At 43.4% G+C, this 25308-nt stretch overlaps 1 long non-coding RNA gene across 2 annotated transcripts; it reads left to right on the top strand.

Moving 5' to 3' along the window:
* The first annotated feature begins 1246 nt into the window (after positions 1–1246).
* LOC116797724 lies at positions 1247–25293 on the top strand. 2 transcript variants are annotated; one of them, XR_004360734.1, is made up of 5 exons: positions 1247–1451; positions 21348–21495; positions 22332–22432; positions 22536–22628; positions 23665–25293. It is a non-coding gene; the product is annotated as an uncharacterized LOC116797724 (long non-coding RNA). The 2 variants fall into 2 exon arrangements; XR_004360733.1 differs by lacking the exon at positions 1247–1451 and adding an exon at positions 12024–12098.
* The last annotated feature ends 15 nt before the right edge of the window (positions 25294–25308 follow it).

Genomic DNA, 25308 nt, shown 5'->3' with positions numbered 1-25308 from the left:
TGCAAACCCCAGATCTTGTATAATCTATGGCTCTCTGAATATATTGGCTATAAGTGGAATTCATGTTTAAAAACCAGGGCTCACACAGGAAAAAAAATAAATTAAAAATCTGTGTCTTTCAACAAACAAAAAGATTCATTTGCTGCTGCCTTTGTCAAATCGCTCAAGAATTTATCAAATGGCTCAAGAACTGTCCAGGACTTTGTTTCCCAGAGTGTATGGGTAGGAGCAGGTTGGTTCCAGGGTAATTTATAACATACAGGTGCCACTGAGTGCCACCCCCGTGCCAGCGACCCGCCCTCGCCCGGGGCAGGAATGCAGGAGGGCTCACTCAGATTTATGGTGGGACCTGCTGCAGGGATTTATTTGGCATACCTGGAGCTTTTCTAGGCACAGCTAGTGCTGCTTTCCCCTTTTTCTCCCCCTTTTTCCCCTAGTGGAGCTCTGCTGGTGGATCCCAACACTCCTTTTGTTTTGGAAAAGCCAATCAGGTGGCGAAGGGGGTGGGAGATGTGGCAGAGATCAACCCTCCTTTAGGCAAGGAATTAAAGGAGGGGGGTTTGCTGGGTGGGTCAGCACCTCCCAGCTGCCCTCAAACGTGTGCTGGGCTCTTCCAAGGTCTGGTTTTGGGTGCCTGGAGCTTCCCTGCAGCCCAGGCAGGACTGAGGACACGTGTCTTGGACCACAAGGAGGGATGGACAGGCCACCCAAATGTTGCAGCTTGGTTTCCTTCACGGGCTTGAGCTGTCCCAGTGGTTAGAAAATGGGATTAAAGGGTAAAAAAAACCCCAAACAACAGGTTTTGGAACTAGAAACACTGAGTAAACCCATAACCTCCCCCCAGCATTGCAGTGGGATCATGACTTTTTTCCTGTCTTATATGAAGAAAAATAAAGTATTTCTTTGCCAGCAGAGAGACATGGAAATTAGTTTATATACCTATAAAAATAAGCAAAATATACATACCTTAATGTAAAGGATATTAGGGTCAAAATGAATGTAGTGAATATAAGGGAAAATACACTGTCTTATGCAGTTTTGCCTAAAGAAAAATTCCTTGCCACTGTAAAAAATCCTGGTACCTGCAGCAGCAGAATTCCTGGCTCCTGACAGTTGTGCCCATTAAACAGGGCAAAGGACAACCTGCATTTTAACCTCAGGTTCCCGGGAATAAATGAGCTTTGTAGATGGAGTTCCTGGGTTATTTTTGGTAGGGTCACATTTGTTGTGTTCCCTTTGCAGCTCCCGGGGCACAATACGTGTGGTTGTGCAGGATGTGGCTGTTCCTGCAGGACCACGTGCTCCCTGCCCCACTGCCTCCAGAGCTTCCCTGACTTCTGGGGGGCTCCTGAATCCCGTTTTGCCTCCAACAAGGAAGTTATCCTGGTCTTTCAAAGATGCTCGTCCCCTGCAACATGAATTTTGAGGGCTGAGAGCTGGACACTTTTAAGGTAAGTATCATAGGAATCTAAACTTAGGGGATCAATTTAGGCAACCTTTGGACAGATGGTGGAAGTTTAACATCCACTGCTGGGAGTTCCTTGTAGCCCAGCCCAAGCAGTAATTCCAAATAAAGGAAAATTGTATTTTAGAGTTGCATGTTTGCCAGGCTGGAAAGGTTGAAGTGATTTATTTTAAGAACCTCCACGAGAAGTGGGGGAATTTTCTAAAAGCCTCCAAATAACAAAATTCTTTTCCAAGTGTGGACTGTTTAATTTTGTAGAGAACAACATTGACTTGCATTAATACAGTTTGTCTCCTGAAGAAAGAGAAGAGGTAGAATGTGAAAAGTTTGTGACACTTTAAGCAACAGTTGATCTCACTGATTTTCTCTATGAGGAGCTCACAGCCAGGCTGCTTTTCAGCCTAATTCCCCACCAATAAAATGGGAAATATTAGTTACACAGGAAAGAAGACTTGGAAACTTCAGGGGAAGGAGGGGACACTTCTTACCTGCACTGATGAAACTTTGTTCCACCACTATTTTTCAAGACTTGAGAAATCCTAAAGAAGTTTTACATTTGTCTGTGTCATTTTAGGAAGAAATGCAGAGAGCTGGAGCGAGGGGAAATTCATACAGAGTGAAGGGGTTTTTTTTTTTCTCTTTAAAAATAGAATTAAAATAGAACCTCAGACCAGTAATGACTTCTCTGAAAGTTAAACCAACTCTTAGGCAGTTGTTTCTTCTTTCTGCTTCAACCAGGCAGCCAGAATGGAAACAAGACAACTTTTTTTGCAGGGTTGGGGGGGTGGCTGTGCATTGTCACTCTGTTTACATACAAAAACTTTGCTGTTTTATAACTTGCTACACTGTCAGGGATGTCCCTCCAACGTTGGCTGTTGATTCCTCACTTCTGTGTAACTCTGTCCAGCAAAGCACTTACGAGGAAGGACCACTCATCTGCTTGATTTTGTTTGGTTTGAAATTCATTTTTGTTCTGCTGATTTTTTTTTTCTTTCAAAAGGTTCCAGGGGAGTGCAGGAAACCGTAGCTTGTGCTGTAGCAAAGTCAATAAGTGACTGTGCCCCCTCTGTCCTCCAGCGGAGGGGTTTGAAGGTGCTGAGGGAATGAAGGCTCCTCCTCACTAACAGCTGAGATATTTCCTTTTGCAGGAGTGGCTTTTCCTCCAAAAAATCAAGCCCCAAACCTTGCAAATGACAGCAGAGAAACCCTGCCTGGGGCCACAAACCCGTAGATCCGAACTTGTGGTCATATTCCACACAAGCTTGTATCTATAGGTATGTGTCTGTCTGGCAAGTGCACAGGGTTGTGTCACTGCATTTAACCTGACAATGTTCTGCTTTGCTGTTTCTGCCTTTCCTCTAATGCCTTTTTTTTTCCCCTCCTCCCTTGTTTGTTTGTTTTGTTGTTGTGGTTTTTTTTTTAATTAATTTTTTTATTTAAGGAATATAAAACTGGAGCTGCGCCCCTCGCTCTGCAATCACCATCTCAGCTTTGGGTGGTGTTTAAAATCCACTTGTGCAAAAAAAAAACCAACACCAACCAGCAGCTCATTTGTACCTGTGTGTAATAGGATGGGGGACTTAAATTTGACATCAGGCTGAAGAAATTAAACCTCAGCTTCCTTCTGCCTCGGTCTGGCAATGGGAGGGAACGTTCCTGGATGGTGAATTCCGAGCTCGTTGGGAAGCAGATAAGGTTGTTTCATTCATAAAGTAACATGGGTCTGTTCTTTCTTTGCTGAGTGGCAGCAATTTGTTTGGGACAGGAACAGTCACTTCTGTTCCTTTATACCCAGGAATCCCTGGGCACACTGCAGCTCTAGGACACAGGAGGGGATTGGCCCTGCAACTCCTATTCTCTGTCAAAAATGAGTTTATTGTAGAATCCCATTCCTTCCAATTTCATGGTATTTATGTCTTATTTAAAATAGCTTTTAAGGGAAAAAAAAAAAAATCATGCTGTAAACTCCAAAAGAAGTCACAGAGCAGGAAAAAACCCCACCATGGAAGCAGGCAGTATAAAACCTTCTGCACAAAACTAACCTTTAAAGCTGTGAAAGTGGGACAATTATTTTCGAAGGAGTCATTTTTTTTTTAAAAAACCCAACATACAGTTTCTATATGAAAATAATTAGGCTGTAAACTCAAAATAAAGTCTGACTGTTTCTTTCCAGCAGCTTTTCAGTGTTAATTCTCCCAAAGATTTGCTCTGCATTTCCACTTTTAAATTTCTCTGGGTTTGAACTTGGCTGCTTTGACGCACGTTGCTGCCGTCCAAAAAAGAGGGTTTTTTTTTTCCTCCTTGCTGAATTTCCAGGGTTTTCTATGTGTTTTCTATTTACTATAGAAGCATAAAATGATGTCAGAGAAGTCTTAATTACTCTTCTTTCTCCCTATGATTGAAAGTGGCTTTAAAAAAGGGAACAAATCCCACGGTTTGGCGTCTGTGTGACTGTAAATTGGGGTATAGAGGCTGGTGGTCAATATTCCCCTCCTATATGTATATATAGGATAAATATCTTTCAGGTTTGGGTGCTGAGGGGCCCCATGGAAACCTGATTGTGGGATATTACCCAGAATAGGGGCCTGGAGTCCAGATCTGCTCTGGGATCTCCACTTGGGCTTTGCTGGTGGACTTTGTTTCATCCACAGTGGGATGAAGAGGGAATTACTGGGCTGGGATAGAAGCAGGATGAGATTGCATCTAGTTTTGAGTGTAAAAAATTTGTGGTTTTTTTTTTTTCCTGAGGGTCTGTTAATATTCTGTGTTGTTTTTTGGGTTTTTGATTTAAATATCTAATTTGCTGTGTTAGATATTCACTATATTAGATATACAGTGAATATTAGATTCCTGTGTTCTGGCTCTGAAGGAAGAATGGGCTCAATTAGTCTGCCCTCCAAGGAGAAATGAGGTGGCCAAACCCAGGTCCCAATATAATCCATATTTCTGTATGGTGGTCTCTTCTCTGTAAAGCCATTTGGAGACATGGCAGACTATGCTGAGAACAGCCTGGAAGTTGTCACAGATATTCCCAGAGGATGGCACTTCAGGTGGCATTGCATGGAGAGTGCCAAGAGCCCATGGCAGGGAAACTGGGCACAATTCTCCCAAAATGAGGTACCACAGTTTGGTTTGAAAGCATGTTTTTTTGGATTAGAAAATCAATACTTATTTCTTTTTCTCTCTGTAAGATGTTTTAGTGCAGTTTCTCACTGAATATGTTGGGACTTGCTAATAAATACCCATTTTTTTTTTCCTCTCTGGTGAGAGATCTAAACATGAAACTTCAGAGAGGTGCCATCAGAAATGGGGTGAGATGCAGGGCCTGTGCTGCTCTGAGGAGAACCACTGAGTTGTATCCTGAGCCTGAGCTTTATGGGACAGGTTAAACATGCCCAGGGAAGCCTCTTGAAGGCTGTTGTCCTCTGCAGCAAGAGGTGCTGCAGGGAGGATGCCAAAGAGGGCACAGCACCACCAGCACAGCGTAGGGAATTCAATAAATTCAATAAAACGTGTTCGATGCGTTTTACTGAATTTTTAAAATTTATTTTAGCTCATCTCTCTCGCTAAACTGCCCCCCTGTTCTTTTGAACTGCAGCCTCCAATATTCTCCCCCCCTCCCTTTTGTTTTTCAGCTCAGCCTTTTGAAAAGGGACTGGGTTGTGTTTTTTCAGCCTTAATTTGTGTTTCTTTTCTGTTGGTTGTGTTTCGCTGCACTTCGTTACGTTTTCGAGTGAAACCGGAGTCTTGACAAAATGATGTGAAGAACCTTGAAATGTGTCTTCCTTTTAGGGTGGAAAAAACTAATTGGAGCCTGTGGAGCTTCTAGCTGTTTGTTTCTTATGATGTTTGGGGGTTTTTTTGCCCTCTCACTTTGTGGATAAGGAGCTTTACATTTATAGAATCATAGAATCACAGAATCCCAGAATCAGCTGGGTTGGAAGGGACCTCCCAGATCATCCAGTCCAACCCTTGATCCAACCCCGCTGTGGTTCCCAGCCCATGGCACTGATGCCACATCCAGTCTGATCTTAAACACCTCCAGGGATGGAGAATCCACCACTTCCCTGGGCAGCCCATTCCAATGGCTGAGCACCCTCTCTGCAAAGAAATTCTTCCCAATATCCAACCTAAACCTCCCCTGGCACAGCTGAAGACTGAGCCCTCTTGTCTTGCTGATGGTTGCAGCAGCTTTGATCCAGGTGCCATCCAGGGTGCACAGAGATGTCCTGGTGTGTCACTGATGCACAGTGACTGCAGAGCAGGGCACAGACTCTGCAGAATTGCTGAGAACAGGACTCCTGGAACACTTCACCCAGTCTGATGGGCAGCTTAAAGGTGTAGAAGGCAGTTAACGTGGCTGGAAGCAAACCAGAGCACCTGGAAATTACCAGGAGGGCCTTGGGGACACCAGAAAGTCCCAATATCCTCTCCAAAAATTGGGGCCTCAATTAATGCAGCCCCTTTCTCTGGCAATAGGCAGAGTTGTTGTTTTGGTACCTCCTTGGAGGTAAAAAAACCAAAACAAAACAACCTCCTGGCTGAATCTGCATCTGGGGAGGCTTTTGCTGCAGTTGTGTTTCATTTGGCCAAAGCCAGAGTTTAAACCAGCAGCTCTTCCCTGAGGAAGCAAACCAAAGCTTTCCCAAAGCAGACTCTTTTTTTTTTTTTTTTCCCCCCCAGATTTTGTAAATCATCCCTTTCCCCCTCCAAATAATAAGACCTGTTGCTGACAGCTCTCACTGAAAGCAGCTGGGGGGTTCTTGCAGGCCAGGATGTTGTGTGGGGTATGAAAATGAATGTATTTTGTGTGCTCCCCCTTTTCCCAGCCTGGTGTGGAGCACAGTGAGCCCTTGTCAGCAGAGGAGCACACAATAGCATTCTGGTAATTAGAATAACCATATGCAGTGGCAAATGGGATTCATGATAAGCAGAATGTAATTGTGTACCCTGGAATTTGAACCGTATCCAAATACTCTTATTCAGATAATCAAATCTGGTTAAACTCTTAAAAGGCAGATAAATTTCAGTATTCTGGTTATTTCAGTAATCTGATTTTTTTTCTCTCCCCCCCTGTTTTGTTTATTTGCTTCTAATCAGCAAGGGAGAAAATGAGGAGAGGATGTTCTTAGGGGAGGAATCCAAGACTAAGTAAGATACCTGCCCTTGGGCCAGGGAGTCTCCACAATTTAGGAGCATTACATGAGTAACCACAGCAATCTGAAGGTGGAGGGATGTGCTGCAGGTGGACTGTGGGAACCTTTGGTTGTACATGTGCAGTATCATGATGAAATCCAGCCTCACCAGTCCACCCTGGAAGTGGCACCAACTTGGAAATCACCTGTGAGTTCCTTTACTTTTAAAGTGTGCAGGTGAAACCACCTTTGGCTTCAGGTCCTGCAGGATCTCAAACAAGAGCATTCAACCTGGGCTCACTGAGCTTCACTCCAAAAGCATTTCTCACTACACAGCAGGCCCAGACTAAGCTAAAAAATAGGTTTTGGGGTTATTTAGAGTCATCAGCACTTAATCCTTGTGCCACCTTGCCCACCAGCATCCCTGATGCCCCCTCAGATCCAGCACAGGGCATCTGTGTCCTGTTGTCTCACCCCGAGCTGATCCTGGGCTCCAGCTGCTCCCAAAAGCTCCTTTTGGTTCAGGGGTGAGAGGGTGGCCACCCTTCCCCTAGAAAGCACCAGACACTGAAATGTAATATTGAGTAAATCTTCAGATTGCTGTAATTCTTGCTAAAAGTTGGGGCAGGGAGGGTTTTTGTGATGTGATGAAAAACTTTGGATAGCTTTCAAAATATTTGCTCGCTCTCGGTTTCGGCTGAGCCCAGAGGAGGCTTCTTGCCCTGTTTTGCAGACTCCTGAAGTTCCAGCCCTGTTTAGTGTGCTTGCCAGACTTCTAGGAGAGCTCTCTGAGCTGCAGTAAACCTTTGAACCTCTTGAGGTTCCTCATCACAACCAAGTTCTAATAAAAAAGTTCCTTCAAGCGAAGGTGAACGGGTGAGGTGACCAGAAGGAATCGTGTCAGCGTTTCCAGTGTAAAATCCCTTCTGTCTGAGTTTTAGGAAAATCAGCTGTAAAAAAAAAAAAAAAAAAGAAAAAAAAGATCACTCCAGGCTGAAATTTGGCAAACAAGATTTCAGACCTCAAACTGGAACAGTATCATTTGTGGATTTTGGTATTTATTTTTTACTCAATGGCTTAAGGAAACACATTTGCTTCATGAGTATTTTCTGCTTCCCACCCCCTTCCTTGGCAAGCCCTGCCTGGGGTCTGAGAGTGAAGGTGGGTTCTTCCTTCTTCTGCATCGTTCACAGCCCTAAAGATTCAGAAGCAAAGCTCAGTTGAATATAATAACAAAAATTCAGCTTCCTGAACACATCTGTAGTGAGTGACCATTGCTGGAATCCTTGTGGTCTTGTTCATATCTTGTTCATATCAATAGGAGGTCTGAAAATGCATATAAAGTGTGATATAGGGGATTAATACATTGAGGCACTGTTTTGTGTGTCATTATTTGGGAATATTCTGCCCTCTCAAACCCTGTTTTTCTGTGTATTGTGACTAAAATGGTGTGAAATATGTTCGAAAAGAGTGGGATGTTCCAGCCAGTCAATCCTCAAAATCAGTTCTGGATTGGAATTCTCTCCTTGTTCTTGGGGAAATGAAATAGCAACTTTGGGTTTACACCAAAGTGAGGTGGGGAAAGCAGGTTTGGGAATTCTTCTCTCGGCTGAAGGGAACAAGCAGTAAAACAAGTGATGCTGCTGCATAACTTCCTAGCCCAGAGTAAAGGTTACACCTGGATCTCAGGGTGTCCCCTGAGGGCAGTGGCATGGGCTGGTGCCTGGATCTGTCTGGGGAGAGCTGCTCCAATGGCATTTCCTCTCCATTTGAAAATAAGTATCCAATGAAGTTGTCTTCACCTTTACTTCAGCATTTCGGGAATCAGAATAACCGGACAGGATTTTTTTTAATTACACTGTTGCTTTCAAGTAAGCCTGGCTGGGCTGGGACTGAGGTTTCCTTCTGTCCACAGAAGTGGGAAATCATTTCTGGGATTCTGAAAAAGCAAGAGGCCTAAAAGGGTTCCCAGACGAGAGGCTGATGCAGGAGCACGTGCTCTGCTCTTCTCCCTGTCCCACCATTCCACAGGAACTTCCATGCCATCGATACGTATCGTGATGGAACATTGTCATTAGATCACTGCTTTACCCTAATTACCCAATTAGGTGTGATTGTGCTAATTGGGTAAAGGCATAATTGGCAAAAATCACCGGAAACCAAACATGGAGCTTCGTGCCACCAAAGGGAAGTGTCTCACCAGCCACTGGGACTGTGCCCTGCTCTGCTCCCAGGAGGGTGTTTGCTGTGGACACAGGGAGTTACCACAGGCCCAGGCACTGAGGAATGACATGAAGGCACGGCAGGAGTGGCAGTTAGAAACTTCTTTTTTCATATTTGATCTCAGTTCTTAAACTCAACACTTCCCATCAGTAACAGCAGCAGATACTCTGACTGAAGGGTGCGTGACACTTTTTGCTGCTTGAAGTTCCAGTTCCTCTGGGATGCAAAGACATTTTCAGCTGTCCAAGCCTGGGGACAAAATACCTGTAAATTCTGAAGCCAGGCTGTCATAAAGAGGGAAGTTTTGCCAGGATAATCACAGAATCAACTAAGCTGGAGAAGACCTCTGAGATCATCGAGTCCAAATCTGTGCAGCAGGATGGGGAGGTGTCTAAAAGTTGACCAGAGGGTGAGTTAGGGGTTGGGATAGAAACTGCTTGGGTGGATAGAAAGTACTTTTGAGTCCATAGGTTACATCCAGGTGCCTTATTTCTGCCACATTTGTGCTGAGTGGCGTTGGCACGTGTGGGAACTTGGAGGAGAAGTGTTGTCCAAGCAACAATTCCCTGGCACCTCGGAGCAGGGCTCAGTGCTGGGGCAGGACTCGTGTGCCAGGCAGGGCACAGCTCCCCTGCTCAATACAGAGCTGGGGGAGGGAGTGAGAAGGCTCCTTGAGCGGGTGCCAGCTCAGAGCTGACAGCTCAGGGGTTGGGGAACGTGCTGAGGAAGAGATGGAAGAGCAGCAAGTCATGGACAAAACAGCCACAGTGGCCTTTGCCAGCCTGAGAAGAATTCAGGTTGTTTAGGTGCAAGCTGAGAGTAAAGGAATTTTTTTCAAAGGGAATTTATTATTGTAGTGTGTGTATGAAAAGACCTTTGCTGAACTGAGGGTACAGAACTCTTTACCTTCTATTTTGGAGCAAATTATGGGACAAGTTTTCTTGCTCAGCTCTGCTTAGAAATACCTGGTCTGCAAAGTGTGCTAATCTCAATGCAATGGTGATGTTAAGAGCACCTTCCTCATCTATAGCTGATCAATTTATATATCTATATGCAAATTGTCTAAATATATATAATATAAATAATATTATGTAAATAACAAGGTGGTGTTAGGTCATGGGTTGGACTCGATGATCTCAGAGGGCTTTTCCAACCTAGTTGATTCTGTGATATAATATTACCTCAATTTATATTTATATTATAAAATAATATATATGTACAATATATATTATATAATATATATTATATCTATTATATATAATATAATAGATATAATATATACTATATATTATGTAATTATACAATATATTATATATATTATATACATAATATATATTATATATATTATATAATTATATAATATATTATATGTATTATATATAATTATATATAACATATAAGTCTATCTGAATACATCTATACATCTCTATCTGATCAGTTTAATCAATAATTTTACAATGCTTTGAATGGTGTAATGTTAGATATTACAAGACTGAGGTGCAGAAAAATACTTGCAAGAATAAGTTGTGGAAAACGTGAGAGGTTTAGCCATGTGATGCTGAAAGGGTTCAGTTTATAGGTGCAAAATGTGAAACAGGATGGTTTTTAAAGTCTGAAGGGGAGTTTGTCTCCTGTGTCACGTAGGGATTGGGTGGGATTTGGGATCTTCCATCACCCCAAGTGAGCACACAGGTTCCATAGAGCTGCTTTAGTTGCATCATTGGATCTCATGTCAGAGAACAAATGTTCAGTGCACAAAAATGATGGTGCTGCATCAAGGATTTGGATGGTTTTAGACAACGGTAAAGCTCCTGCTCAGAGTACAGGGCCAGAGAGCCATGGTTTCCTTATCCAGAGTTGTGCTTGGATCACTGTTCTAACTAATAAAATAGTTCACAGTGACTCTGCTGTTAACTAAAATAATATGTTGTATTTCCACTATTAGGTCAAAGTAAACTTTACCAAGTATGGAGTCGTTAGAAATTTGGATCCTGTCAACATCATGGACATTTAAACCTCGCAGAAAGATTGTTTTGTGGGTTTTTTCCCAAATATCCTTCTGCTGTTGCGAGCTGAATTCTGGAGAGTGATGCTATTTCTCATCTTCCTCCTTTATTTCTGGAATGTAGAGGTGCCTTTTTCACAAGCAGCAGTGCTCCTTTATCCTGAGAAAACAGGACCAAGCTCAGCACCCTTTCCTGGGGTTTGATTCCCGTGGAATCCCCTTCCAGCCCGGAGCTGCTGTGCCTGAGGGTGCACTCACCTGAGAGGCAGCACCTCAGCACTCAACCAGTTCCAGCAGCGTATTTTAGGATGCTAAGCCCTGTTTGGGAGCCTTTTAATCCCTGTTTGGGAGCCATAATAAAAAGGCAGCACACAGGCTTTAAGTAGCACCTGGGTGGGTGATGGGAGTGAGTCACAAGGATAACATCCTGCTTGTTTGACTGTGCACTAATGCAAGTTAAAAACATGTTCCTTGCTGAGGGAACACTGTCTGGCTGCTGGCAGAGGCTCGGGGTTGAGTTTTCTAAAATGGTTAATTTTAAAAAGGGTAAAATTCGCTCAAAACTTTCTACCCCCTTTTTGCAGTTCTTCTCCTAATCCCACTCCTGCAAATCATCCTTTAAACATCCGGGAGCCCAGGCGCCTGTTCCAAGGTCAACGTTATGTGTGCTCAAAAAGGAAGAGACATGTCAGGACAGATTTCATCCTGAGCCTTCTTAAGTGCTTTAAAAAAAAAAAACCAGCCCAAAAAATAAATGTATGTATATGCTCTGTGCTGTAGTGCAGATGCATCTGCTGCGGAAGGGGGGAAAACTGCTTTTTTTTTTTTATGTCCAGGGACAAAATTCCTTCTTGTGTGAAAATTGATCTGTACCTAGCAGGAATAACCCTGCCTTGCTGTGTCTTATCTAATCACACACGTAGGGGAGCTGCTGGTTGTCCAAACAAAGCATATTTTTTTTTACTTCTAAATCAGCACGCTGAGAATCCGGAGGCCCTTTTTTTTTTTTTTTAATTTTTTTTTTTTTTTTAATTTTTTTTTTTTTTTTAAGTGGAAACCCCCTGGCACAATGTGTCTGCCGTGGAGTGGTGGGTAGAACTCAGCATTTTTGACTGCATGCATCCAGGTTGAGGTAGTAGGTTGTATAGTTTAGAATTACACCAAGGGAGATAACTGTACAACCTCCTAGCTTTCCTTGGGTCTTGCACATGACGGCGTGAGGAGCGACCCTCATTCCTCAGCTCTGGACACGTGGAACAGCAAAGAGCAGGTAAGACAAGCTGGAAACTCCTTTTATTTTCTTCTGCCTCTCTAGAACTCCAGGAATGTTGGTTTTCTCGGCGTTTTTTCACTTGTTGGTGCAGTATTACTGAATTTTTAGCAAATCCAGCGGACTAGTAGTGCTTGTGTGACTTTAATTAGCCTTCCACCTAATGTGTAACACCCCCAAAAACATATCAGTGTTACTGCCTCCATGGTCAGCAGTCAGGAATCTCCAAAGGTAAAAACATCCTGTGTTGTATCTGTTCCCTTTCCATTAGTCTCTGGCTCAGTTAATTCCACACTGGGAGTTAAACCCCGTGGTGCTGATGGGGTTTTGTGAAAGTACCTGAATCTCCACAGCCCTCAGGAGAGCTGTTCTTAGGGATACCCACAGGTGATTACACTCAGCTAAAATGGTGATTCTTGAGGGTTTTTCCCTAGGTTTGTACAGTTATATTGGGGGTTTCAAAGGTTGATGCTTCTGGGTGCCTCCAGCAGAGCTGGTTTGCTTCTCCCTCCCAGCAGGTCAGGTTCAGGAGCTGTGGGACCACCCCAAGTGTTGTGGAGAAACTGTAGGACAAAAGACCCCCCCTGTCTAAAATGCAGGGAATATACCAGCTGTGCCTAAATGCTGTTAAAATCTGTGTGTTTATTTGTCTAAATATTTGTGACCTAAAAAAACCCTCTGAAGCTCTGGGGTTTTATCTCATAAAGTTGGAAGACAAAAGTGAACATCTTAATGTTGGGGGTGTTCAGGGTTCAGGTCCCTTGGCAGCCTGAAAGTGGTGACAAGAAGACCTGATCAGGGTCCAGAACCTGAACCTTAGATCTTTTGACTCCGTATATGACTAATTCTGGCAAGAGTTTCTGAGTTCCCAGAAATAAGAGGCACTGTCTGCTTGTGGGTAAACTTTCTAAGTCAGTGAATAAAAGTGAAGAGTTGTCACAGGCTTAATTTCATTAGGCTAACCTAAAAGTGTGAACATGATAATGATATTTCAAGGTATCTAAGTAACCCAGAAAAACGTTGTGTTTTGGGTTTTTTTTCTGGTAAAATGGTACTTAAAAACTTGAATATCTGCAGATCCTTGTTTACTGAATGCAAAGAGAAGCTGGAGGGTTCTCGAGCGTTGCACAGGGCTCACTTCTTATCCAAAGAGTGGACTAGTGGGATTTTATTTCATCTTGTTTTCAAAGAGGTTATAGATGTCACTGCCATGGTTTATAACTCTGCAGTTCCTTAGGACAAGGAAAGTTTCTGGGCTAACACAACCCTGCTTCTGTGTTTCATGCATTAAGGACAGGCAGGTAGTTAAAAACAAGGAATCTTTTTGGCATGTTTTAGGCAGTACTTTATTTCCTCCCCCCCATAAATCTTTTTGCAGATGGAAGTGTGCAAATTTTCAGCTGTAAATCCACAAGCTGCACTGACTCCCATCCAGAGCAGAGCTGTTCCATAAGGGTTGGGTTTGTTACCCTGTTTGGTGCTTCTCTGGGAGCACCTTTACGAAGGACTGTTGATAATCCCAGATAAGAACAGTCTCTTCTTGTTTTGGTGGGAGCACTTTAGATTTGCTTTGCACAGCTATAAGCTTCAAAAATAGTGCTGATTTGTCCTAATGCAGTTTGTGGCCATTAAACATAACTTCATGCTAAGTGTGTCGATGGTATGATATGTAAATGAAATGATCTATCTTGCCCCAAAGAACAATAATTAAAGAAGAGAATGGTCAGTGGGAAACATAACTCAATGTGCACATTTTTCTTCTGAACAAAATAGCATTCCAGCTCTCCCCCTGATGAGAGGAATGTATTGTCAATTAATTAGACTCCCATCATATGTCCTCGGATGCCCTTCTATCATATGCCTTCCATATGTCCTTATGTCATATGCCTTCCATATGCCCTCTGTGTAATTAAGCTCCTATCATATGGCTTCTATCATATGCCATTTAAGTGGATTTCCAGGAGAATGTGGCAGTGTTACAGTTATGGACCTTTTGCAACGAGGAAAGGAACAACTCATGAGCTGTAAATTGGAAGAGGGGGAAGCAAAAGGAAGGTGGCTCGCCCTGAGCAGTGTCTTTAATTGCCAGTTTTGTTTCTCTCAGCTCGAGCAGTGAATGGGAAAAAGTGTCCTGTTTTCCTCCTTTCCCATTTGTGTGCCATGGCCAGTTTTTATTCAGTTGAGCCTGTGAATAGCCAGAGAGATAGTGACTGTTTTTCGGGGAACATTTCCACCGGAATGTGAAATGCAAAAGAAACAATCCCCCTCCCAGAAAAGTGTTTGTCCTGCCATGGCAAAATGTGTCAACTTGGGTCTTGTTTTTGTCCCTTCACATGAAGTGGAGTTTAAGAACAGCGTGGAGAGGGAATTAATGAGAAGGGGATGGTACAATTCCCTTCAGCACACATCCCTGTTCTCCCTCATGGACCAGGGGTGTGGAGAGCACTGTGCTTTTCTTGGCCTGGGGATTGCTTGGGAGATGGGGTTCTGATGTACAGGCAGATGCAGTGAGATGGAGTCCAAATTTACTGTGACTTATTAAGGATAAAGACAAAAACCAGGCCCTGATGTTTATATGCATACTGAAGAAAACTGGAGACATCCAAGGAGTGATGAGATCTTGGGGTGGTTTCCAAGGCAAGGGCACATAATGTGCTCGATTGCCTTATGTACAGCTGTGGGTCTGTGCATCCTCTCATCCCAACAACTGCTGAGACTCTTTTCTAATCCCAATCAGATTTGGTGGAAGAGCTGTGACTTCCAAGACTATTCTGCTCCATCCAGCTTTACAGGAACTCCAGAAATCCCAGCCATGTACCCAGCAGTCAGGAAGGAGGTTGAAAGGACAAGGAGAAGGTAAAATAGTCACATGTGCCGAGGTGTCCAAGCTATAAAATACAGAGCAGTTTGTAGCATATCCCAGTTTACCTGGATGGAATGAGAACAGTTCAGATTCCCCCTGCCTGGTAACCAGTGTGTCCCTAAAGATTTTATATTCCAGCTGTTAGAAAAGGCTAAACCCCACAGCATCATGATTTCACTGCTATTCTGATGTGCTCTGCCTGGATTCAGTCAGTATTGACCAAAAAAAGGTCCTGTATTGGCTGTGCATTATGCTACCCACTGTTTGGGATGGAGGTGCATTCCTGAGGGACAGCTGACAGGTCTTACTTTAATTTTCAGCTTTAATTTTCAACTCAATCCTCATTTAAATCACACACACACACACACACACAAAATACAGCCAGTCCATCTGAAAGGTCTGTGTCATTAGGGAAATTATTCGGGAAAAATTCATGTTGTGGTCCTGCCCCATCATTAGTTTGCTGGTGCCACAGTTGTAAACTGCAAATTAAGGGAAGCCTTTAAGCCTCTTGTAGTGTACCACTGAAATTATCTGCCAGGAATTATTACCAAAGTGCTGTATTCCAAAATACTTTGGTTTGCTGGGCAGCAAGAAAATACTTGCAATGGTGCCCATGGCAGATTTTCTTTTGCTTCTGTGTTTTCACATGATTGTGATACTTGTGGAAGATGAAACTTTCACTGTTAGAGGCATTTTTTTTCTTCTATTTTTTTCTGTTTTGTTTTTTTTTTTAAACAGTGCCTGCCATCTATTTCCACACCCAGCTGAAACTATGCTGCAGCACTTCAAAATCAGATGCTTGAAGTACAGTCGAATTTGTACATAAAAGTTTTGTAAGAACTGGGATGGAATAGAGTGGAATGCCAGAATGACTCATTGTTTAATGAATAAGGCCCTAAGTGTTCTATTGATGCCATTTATAAATCCCTATAAAATGTATAGAATTCATGTCATAACTGGAATTCCAAGCACAGCAACCTTGTGAGCTAAATTGTGATGATGATGGGGTGCTGCACAAATTAATAAGGATTCTAACACAATTCTGCTTGAAAGCTGCTCAGACAGTTAAAAATAAGACAATTTCATTACACAGATTCGAAGCCCCGAGCTCAGAAATGCTGCTTGTGGAAATTCCTGAGGAAGGAGGATGTTTCTGTGTGTGTGAGGGTTAAAAAGCATAACCTGTAAGGGAAGCAGATGTCCTTCCAATGAGGGGGAGGTATCGATTGCAATGCACAGTGCAATTGGAAAATAAAAGTATTAGCTGGTATAGGGCAGCTCAATATTTGGAACTCTTCTGTTGGAAATGAGCAGTCTGAGGCTGGAGCAGAGACCTGAGCACACATCCCTCTTTTTGACTTTTTCCTTCTCGTTCTTGCTTTTCCCTTTTCAAAGCTTGGCAGTTTAGGTGTGAAACCAGGTGAAGTTCAGCATTTCCAGGGGGAGTTTTCGAGCTGAGTTCTGTATCCCCTCAGACTTCAGCCAGAGACAAACTCATATAATGTGTGGGGTTGGACTAGCAGGATTTAACCTGGTGAGAAAAGCTTCCAGTCTAAACTGGAACAAGGGAAATCTGATGTTTGGAAATCTCCCATAGCAGAGGAAGATCTGAAATGCTTTATTTGGGAACAATCCCCCCCTTCTTTTTTATTTTTTTTCTTTTGTTCTTTAAAGAATACAAAACTTTCGGTTGCCCTGACTCCTCTGATGCTCCAGGCAGCCCCACTTGCATATATTTAGATTTATATATTCAAAATATAAAACGTTTTCTCCCCGAGCAAATAATTTGTACAGGCTATAGGGTGAAATTAGCCTCTTTGTGCAATGTCATGGCCCTGTTTCTTGGTTAAATAAGTTGGAGAATCAGGTTTCTGGGGCAGATATGGAAAGAAATTGAAATTCTTCTGTGTTTTATGCAGTGGCTCCTCCTTTCCCACCACCTGCACTCGAGACCCCTTGGAAGAGTCCTGTTGGGGAGCAGTGTGGGCATAGCTAATACTGAGTCTATAATTTCTGGTTTCCACCTGTGTTCTTACAGAATCACAGAGTGGTTTGGCTTGGAAGGGACCTTAAAGATCATCTGGAAGGTTCCCGTGTCGGGGCAGCCTCATGTTGGGGTTGGGGGCTCTCTGTTGGGTCAGTGAGGAGGGATTTGCATCAGCTTTGGCTCACCCTGCTGCCACTTTCCCTTCCTGGTGATTTCCCTCATCTTGTCCCTGTTCCAGGTGTGACACACAGCTCACAGATTTCATTATGGCTCTCATGATGTATTAACCAAATGTCAGGCTCAAGTCATTTATAATTAACAGTGATGCATTAATGTCGTGCCCAGCGATTGTAGTGTGAGAGTATTTTTGTGAATGGGGCATTTTTTTTTTTAATTCTTGCAACTGCTGGTGTCCAGAATAGCCACAACCAGGCTGGCAAACGGTCAGGAAAGACAGATTTATTCTTTTTATTTTGTTTACTCATTGACTTCTTGATGGGTGAGTGGACCTTGTTATTCCTAGATGGAGTGGAGATATAACTCAAGCCATGAATGCAAGTTTTCATGAACATTTAAGGTCTTGCTCCTGTTATAAAATTGGAGTGGATAAACCCCTGCTCAGCACTAATGTGAAAATCCTCTGAGTACTGTCTATATTTTTTTGGGCCCAAAGACAGAGCACAGCAGCTGTTCTACCCAATCTGAGAAGACAAAGAGTGGCTCAAAAAAGTGCCAGCAAAAAGGGTCCAAAGCAGGGAGAAATCTGAAACTGCTACAGGGAAATGTTCCCATTAGAAAGGAAAACCAAATCAATGTTAAAATGAAAGGGAAGACTGAGAATCTCATAGTTCCACAAAGTGAGTGCAAGGAGACGTGTAGTGAAATTAAATGGTGACAAATGGAAAATGTTTCATAAAGCAATTCTTTCCCACCAGTATTTAATTAGGAAAGGAGCCTAATTGCTTTTAGAAGTTAATGGGAAGTTTGCAAGTCTAGAACAGATTAGATACTTGTGTTTTTAATAACCATCCATAGAATTATGGTAATTCATTATGCAAACTTCAGAACAGAGTTCAGAGTTGATGTTTCAAGGTTTAGGATTGAGGTGCAGCACTGCAAGCCCAGGGAAAAACCAGTGGGAAGGACAGCTCTGGCCTGTCCCAAGCTGCTAATACTTGTCACTATTAGAGGAGGTATGTTGGAGAAGGCTGGATTCTGGCCCAGTCTATATATGTCCCCTGCACAGGATTAAGCACATAGTTTGCCACTGGCAAAGAAAAGGGAAGGGTTGATAGATGTTTGTCCTTCACTTGGGTTCATCTATTGAAAAACTGCAATACTGCAGTGTTAATAATAGTTATGCAAAAGCATGGCCCCCTGAATAACTCCTTTCCAGTGGGAAAGGATTGAGTGTCCCCTGTCCAGAAAGGAAAGCAGAGGAAGGTGAGTGATTTACCCCAGTGTGTTATTGGAGGGCTGGGTACAAAAGCCAGGTCAGTTGGATTGAGGGCTGCATCTAAACATATGCTGTGACCTTTTCCCTCCCCATTTCTTGGAACCCTGGTATTGCCAGGAGTAATAAAAGTCCCAGAAGCAGGGAGGGGGGTCACACCTGGCTCTGCCTTCACACCCACTGTCCAGTGTGAGGTCAGAGCTGATCTTCACTCCCAGATGATCCCGGCTGGAGATCTGTGCTTGGTGCTGGATCTGGGGTCACTGCAGCCCCTGCAGAGTGTAGGCAGGCCCTTTGTATTCCTTGGCTTAAGTGAGATTTAAGGAATTGCTGTAAACAGCAGGTCAAACCCATTCTGGGATTAATGGCACTGGGGTGGGTTTATTGAAAAGTTTGTTTTTCTTGTGTTTGAAGTGGCCTCTCATCTCCTCTGACAACAAATAGCAGTTGTGGCATCAGAGAGTGGTTTGCAATAGTGGTGTTTGCAGCCTGTCAGCTGCCACAGCTTCCCCTTGGCTTCCCATTTCCTTTCATAAAGGAGGTTGTTGGATTTGGAGGGTGGGATTTTAAAAAAAGAAAGAGGAAGAGAAGGAAAAACAGGGAAGGAAATGGGAAGGGAAGAAGGCAAGACTCGATTGCTGTCTGCTACAGATCTTGTGGTTTGAGTTGATTTTAGAAAGTGCCCTTCCAATGGCTTCTGAAATGTGAAAAAAGAACTTATTTTATAAGAGCCCTAAGATAGTTCAGTCACGTGCTTCCCCTCATTTGAATGTGGGAATAATTAGTGAATGAGAAGTTAAACTAGAGGAGGTGTTAGTGGACAAAATACAATCAGTGTTCACTACTTACTGTGTTGGTAATGATGTAGTTAGACTGTGAATCGGGTCTGTTTGTAGGTTTTAGGGTGGAAGTTACTGATCAGCAATATTATACTTATTTTTACTTTTAGGAATATATAATGTAATAATATATTGTTCATGGTGTGTGATATTATAAATATATTTAAAATTCCCCATTGATTTTGATATTTAGTTTATTACAGCATCTAATAAATCCACAAGGGCCCTCTACCCAACCTGTGCCAGGGCTTCCCCACCCTCCCAGGGGAGAATTTCTTCCCAATATCCCATCTAAACCTCCCCTCTGTCCATTGGAAGCCATTGCTGGAGTAACAACAAGGACAACACGAGTCTCTCCTTTGCCTGGGTGTCTGAGGGAGGTTTAGAAGCTCCAAGAAGGACGGAATTCCCTCGGGAAGCTCCAGGTTTGTAAAGCAGCTCCCTCACTGCCTGGTGCCACATTGCATCACATCTGAAGGAGGGTTTTGCATTATATATTAGCCCAGATCTGTCCTCAGATACCCTGCTCTGGAGAAGACCACTTTTAAATCTTTAATAGGGCATTAGAGCAATCTGCCTGTGATTTGGTTTTAAGTGGGCAAGGAGAGTGGTGACAAACGAAGCCGGGAGGCCCCGAAATTCTTTGAATATCCCATGTTTTCCTGGAACTGTTGGGAAAAGGCTGCCAGAAAGGTTCTTGGCAGGTTTTCTAGGTGGCTGGCCAAGTCTGAAGCAAACGTGGATGGTTACCAGGCTAATGCAGCTCTGGCCCCGAGTTCATACGTATATAACATACGTTTTTATTTAAGAAATCCCACCACATGGAGGAGCAAATGTAGTGCTGATGTATCTTCCTGAAAGAAAACCAGCGAGGGGGAAAAACGCTGTCATCTTGTAACAATAAAATGAAGGATCTTTTGCCCTTGCTTTTTAGGGACTTGGGTTGTCAGCTGAAGGAGGGAAGTCGTAGGAAATGAAACCAGGAGACAGGCAGTGGCTTTCCCACGAGGGCCCCACGTTAATCAGGAATGGCTTATGGAGCAGTAGTTGGTGTCTGAGGAAAGAGGCAGAAGTTGTTCAAGGAATGGATTTCCGTTGCTAGACTGGCTTTTTGTTGTTGCCAGGCAAGTAATTAAAAATGGCAATTAAGCAAGAAAGTGATCAAATGGTCACTTGGGACCTGCTGCTGCACTTGGGTCCGTGTGGACAATCGGTTGGAGAGGGAAGCAGGAGACCACCTGTGTGGGTCAGATAATGAGAATTAGGGGCTGTTACTGAACCATCCCAGGTGTAGGTTGGGTTGGGAGGGGTTTCTCTGGGCACCAGGGTTGGGATCATGGTTCTGTTTGGTCCCAGGGAATTGGTGTTTACTCCGGTGGCTGGTGGAAGTTGTTCCTGGGAAACACGAGGTGGGATTTCTTAGAGACACCAGGTGAATTAGCTTTGCCAGTTTAATATTGTCTCCACTGCCAGGGATTCTGGTTTGTGTACAGCTCCTGGGGCTTGTCCTGTTTTATTATTAATGGGGCAAAGCCTCTACCCTTAGAGTGAAACAATTTATTTTCTCTTTATTAAACCATTGGTGCAGACCCTGAAGTTGTGCCCTGGACTCCCTGTGGGGTCTTGGATGAGTCACTTATTTTTCTTTGGTTTTGTTCCCTGCCTACAAAATAGAGGTCCTTGTTCCTCAGAAGGAGTGTTGTAAAGACAGAGGAACTGATCTTGTGTGAGTTGTTCGAGGACAGTCATGTTGGAATTGCAAGTGAAGAAATCTCTGTGAAGAAATATTTCTGATGGACTGCCTTTGTGCTGACAGCCATTCACTGGTTCTACAGAGCTAAAATTGACAATGTCTATAATCTGACAGTATTTTTATAAGTAAAATCAACTTGAAAAGGTCATTATTGCACTTGAAAAATCCTAATTAATGTTATTTATTATCACAGCAAGTTAGGTAACCTGTTAGTGTTTTATATTATCACGGCAAGTTAAGTAACCTGTTAATGTTATTTATTATCACAGTGAGTAGGATATTCAGATTTTTCTGTTTGTTTTCACCATTTTCTATCTCATGAAAGTGTTCTGCTGTCCTTTTGCATTATAGAAACCAGCAGCTGTGGGTTTAGGGTGCAGCAGAGCCTGCAGTGCAGCGTGAAGTGATGCAGAAGTGTGGATGGCACCGGGAGCTGCTGCGCCTGCTCCTGCTGCTATTCCTGGCACGCAGGGACTGAGCAGCGTCTGATGGGCCAAATGTGAGTCCTCGGAGGCTGCTGTGCCTTCCTCGCCTCCTGGCACTCATTCTGTCTGTCACATCCCCCTGGATGCCTGGCTCTGTGCTGTTTAGTCTGCTCTCAGCACCAGTGGAGCAGCTGAGCAGGAGCTGCTGTGACGGGCTCGGGTCGAGGTGCCCAGGCCTGTTACTGCTTTGACAGCAACACCTAAATAAATGTCTTTGGCATCCTGGAGTCACCCTGCGAGGAGAGACTCCCTGTCCCCAGTCTGAGTGCATCAGGCAGGCAGGAGAGGGAGCAGGGATGGACAGGTTTGCCCAAGCCAGGGAGCACGTGGAGCAGCAGGGCTGGAACAGGGGCAGGGCTGTTGGATCCTCCCCGCTGTCAGCAGGGCTGATCTGGGATTCCTCTGCCTGCTGCTGAGCCAGCTCCTGCCTCTCCCTGGGCAGGGAACAGTGCCTTGCACCCACCAGCCAGCTGGAGGAAATATTTCAGTGTCCTACCTTTGCAGTGCCTGAGACATGTATTTATTTAATGCGAGAAATAAGCCTTCATGTGTTAATTTATTTTTTTTCTTTTTAAATTGTGTCAACTGTAGTACTAGAAAACCAAGGAAACGTGTCTTTGTTTTATCTTTTAAATAATTCCACCCTCTCTTTAAAAAGAAATAAGTGCTGGTGAGAAGGGTGAAGTCTGACAAGAGATCAGGGGATGTTTAGGAATTACTGTGCTTTGAGGTTCTTCAGGTCCCTGTAGTCTCTCAGGGCTCTTTACAAACATTAATTAAGGCTCAGAGGCCCAACTCCTTTCTTAGGTACCATAGTTATGTTATCAATTTGTGTTGTTTTTTTCTGTAGGGAAAGAACTGAAAATAGTCCACAGTGAATTCCTGGAGGAGATGGGAAAAGATCTGTGGACTGCAGGCCCCCAATCTGTGATTTACATCTCTCCTTTACAGGTGACCCCAGCACTCCTTTCCTATCGAAATACAGTTCATTCTAGTGCTGCTTTTAGTCTCATGGCTATCTAACTTTAATTTAATTTTCTACTTTTCCCGCCAGCTCAGAGTCCCAAAATGTCCCCAACCTTTCTGCGTGTCTCTGAAGTTGAATTTGGGTTCAGCAGTTTGGGCTCTAATTGAACAGCCTCAACAGGTATTATTTTCACTGGCTTTTTCAGAAAAGAGAAGAAAGAGTTCATTGAGAGACACTATATTTTTCGTGCAATGATTCTATTGATGTTCCAAGTGAAGTTTAAAGAAAACATTAAATGTTGACCAGACAGGGGTTTTTTTTGTAGCAGCCTTTTAGGTTAATGTGTTCATAGAACTCCATCTCTTAATAACTGATATATTTCAAAATATCAGATCTTAAGAAGTTACATCACCAAAACAGGTCAGATTTATCTGAAATCAGAGTGAGGTTCTTGGAGCTTTCATTGTGCTCTGCGTGAATCGAGTCTTCTTTAAAGCTTTGGGTGGACCTGAAACCGTGTGAAATATGAGGGGTTTTCAGGTGCTTTCCATGCTGTGGAATTGGAAGATCATTCAGGAGGAGATGTAGTGCTTTTTTGCATGACTTCAGGCACATAACTCGGAGTTTCACCTCGGGTTTTAGTTCGCTTAAATCCGTTGTGTTTGGGAGAACTCACGGACAGATTGGTGACTCCCCACAGACAAAACACACAGAACTCCAGGTACAGTGTTCCCACTTCTCGTGCTTTGATAGGGGATGAATTAATCTCTGTAACCTTTCTTTTGGAATTCCTCTGGGATACTGGCTGACCCTTTGTTGAACTTCTCCCTTTTCCCCAGACTTGGGTTTCAGTGAGGGGGCAGTGTCCCAGAGCCTTTTCCAGGAGGGGAACAGCACAGCCTCACTTTGCTTTTTCCCTTGGAAATCAACTGGTTTATGGCTTTTTCACCTTATTATTTCAATTGTTCTCCATTATCCAGGGACTGATAGAGTTGGAGCTCAAAGAGAACCTGTTTTCAGAGCTGGGGGATGGGGAGAAAAGACAACCACCACTTTTTAAGCTGTGTTGTTGTCAGGATAGTGCTTGGGTGAGGCAATACCCTGTTGGGTTGGGAGGTGAAAGCTGGTGGGTGAGTCAGGATAAAAGGAATTGGTGGTGGTGAAATGGAATTTACACAGTCTTCAACCACACTCCATCCTCTCTGTTGACTGACAGGGCATCAGATGGGGATGACAAAAGCACTCTGGACACAGCAGCTTTTTTCCAAGGCCCTCAATCCCTCCCAGGACACGGTGAGCATTGTTGTGATGGTTCTGTATTATGGGCAAGCAAGGTAAGAAGTGATTTTATCACTGACTTGATGTGGAATTGCCCAGTGGTCTACAAAACAGTCAAGTTCAAATTAGAAGCTTTTGGTTGTCACTTTACAGAGTGATGTTCTGGAAATATCCAAGTCATGATGCCTTTGCCCAGTTTTGCTTTCCATGCCTGTGCCCCACACTGTGAATTTGTGCCATTCCTCACATCATTAGAGTCCTCTGTTTGTATTAGTAAATGCTTTTTACTCCTCTGAAGACATTTTATGAATTTGTAAACTATTCCCATGCATTCTGTCCCTATAACTGAGCTATAAGTGTTATTTTGGAGATATTTCCTAAGTAATCTCTGTGTAGTTTGCCTAGAGTGAAGTTATTGACTTGTCTCAGAAAGGCCTTAAGGTTTTATAGTTAATGCTTAAGTGCCTAAAGCTTCCTCCCTGGCTGAACATTCCTTCTCCTATGAATTGCTAATTCCAATTGATCTGAGAAAAAAAAGAAAGAAATAGTTTGTATTTTCTCTACTTTTTGCTCTGACTGTGCACCTACCAAGGTCTCTTCTTGCTTTGATCCCATCTCTGTGATTAAATTCATTCTTCCTTTCTGTTTTCCAGCTTCTCTCTGCAAACTTCCTCTCACTCCATTTCTGCAAGAACTTTTGCTGCAAACCAGGTCCCTGAGAGGATCACTGAGGGGGAGGCCAATTTATTTCTATTTATTTATAAATGAGCTGCAGAGACTTGGCCCCTTTTTAAACATAAGAACAATTTTCGGGCCTCTTTCAGTTGTGGTTATTTCACTCAAAAGAAAAAAAAAACAAAACCAACCCCAAGCACAGAACAATAGAGAAATATGAGGAGTTGTGGAAACCCCTCAAACTTTCTCTGTTTAGATTTTACATTCCTGGTGGTCACAGGGCCAGGTGATGCTGCCAGTTGTGTTTTCTTCTGGAGTGCCTGGCTTGGATGATCCCAAAGCACCAAGCTGAGTTCATTGCTGTGATCAAACCAGAATGACACCTCTGGGGTTTTTTTGGGGTTTTTTTTTTTTGCCCTTAAGGTTTTGGAATTTGAGCCTTTGAAAAACAGGGTTACTGGACTCTAGTAAATGAAGTGTCTGGATGTCAGTGATGATTCATAAAAGCAATTACAAAAAAGGAAAGTGCTTTTCCTCTGAGCGTAATGTCTTGGTTTGAAGATGCCCTAAAAGTGAGTGTTGTGCTGCTCTGTTTCCAGCACAACACTTCTTATCCTGTGGTTCTGCTGATCTAAACCAAATTTTTTTCACCCAGTCACAGAACAGTTGGGGTTGGAAGGGACCTCTGGGGTCACTCAGTCCAACCCCCCTGCCCAGGCAGGGTCACCTGGAGCAGGTGACCCAGGAACGTGTCCAGGTGGGGTCGGGATGTCTCCAGAGAGGGAGACTCCACACCCTCCCTGGGCAGCTGTTCCAGTGCTCTGCCACCCTAAATTCTTCCCCATGTTGGGCTGGAACTTGTTGTGTTTTCCTTTATGGCCGTTGCTCCTCGTCCTGTTGTTGGGAA

Source organism: Chiroxiphia lanceolata, chromosome 23 (genome assembly GCF_009829145.1).
Source record: "Chiroxiphia lanceolata isolate bChiLan1 chromosome 23, bChiLan1.pri, whole genome shotgun sequence".
Classification (NCBI taxonomy): domain Eukaryota; kingdom Metazoa; phylum Chordata; class Aves; order Passeriformes; family Pipridae; genus Chiroxiphia; species Chiroxiphia lanceolata.
Note: the sequence above shows the minus strand (reverse complement) of the source record. Positions and strands in the feature narration are given on the sequence as shown.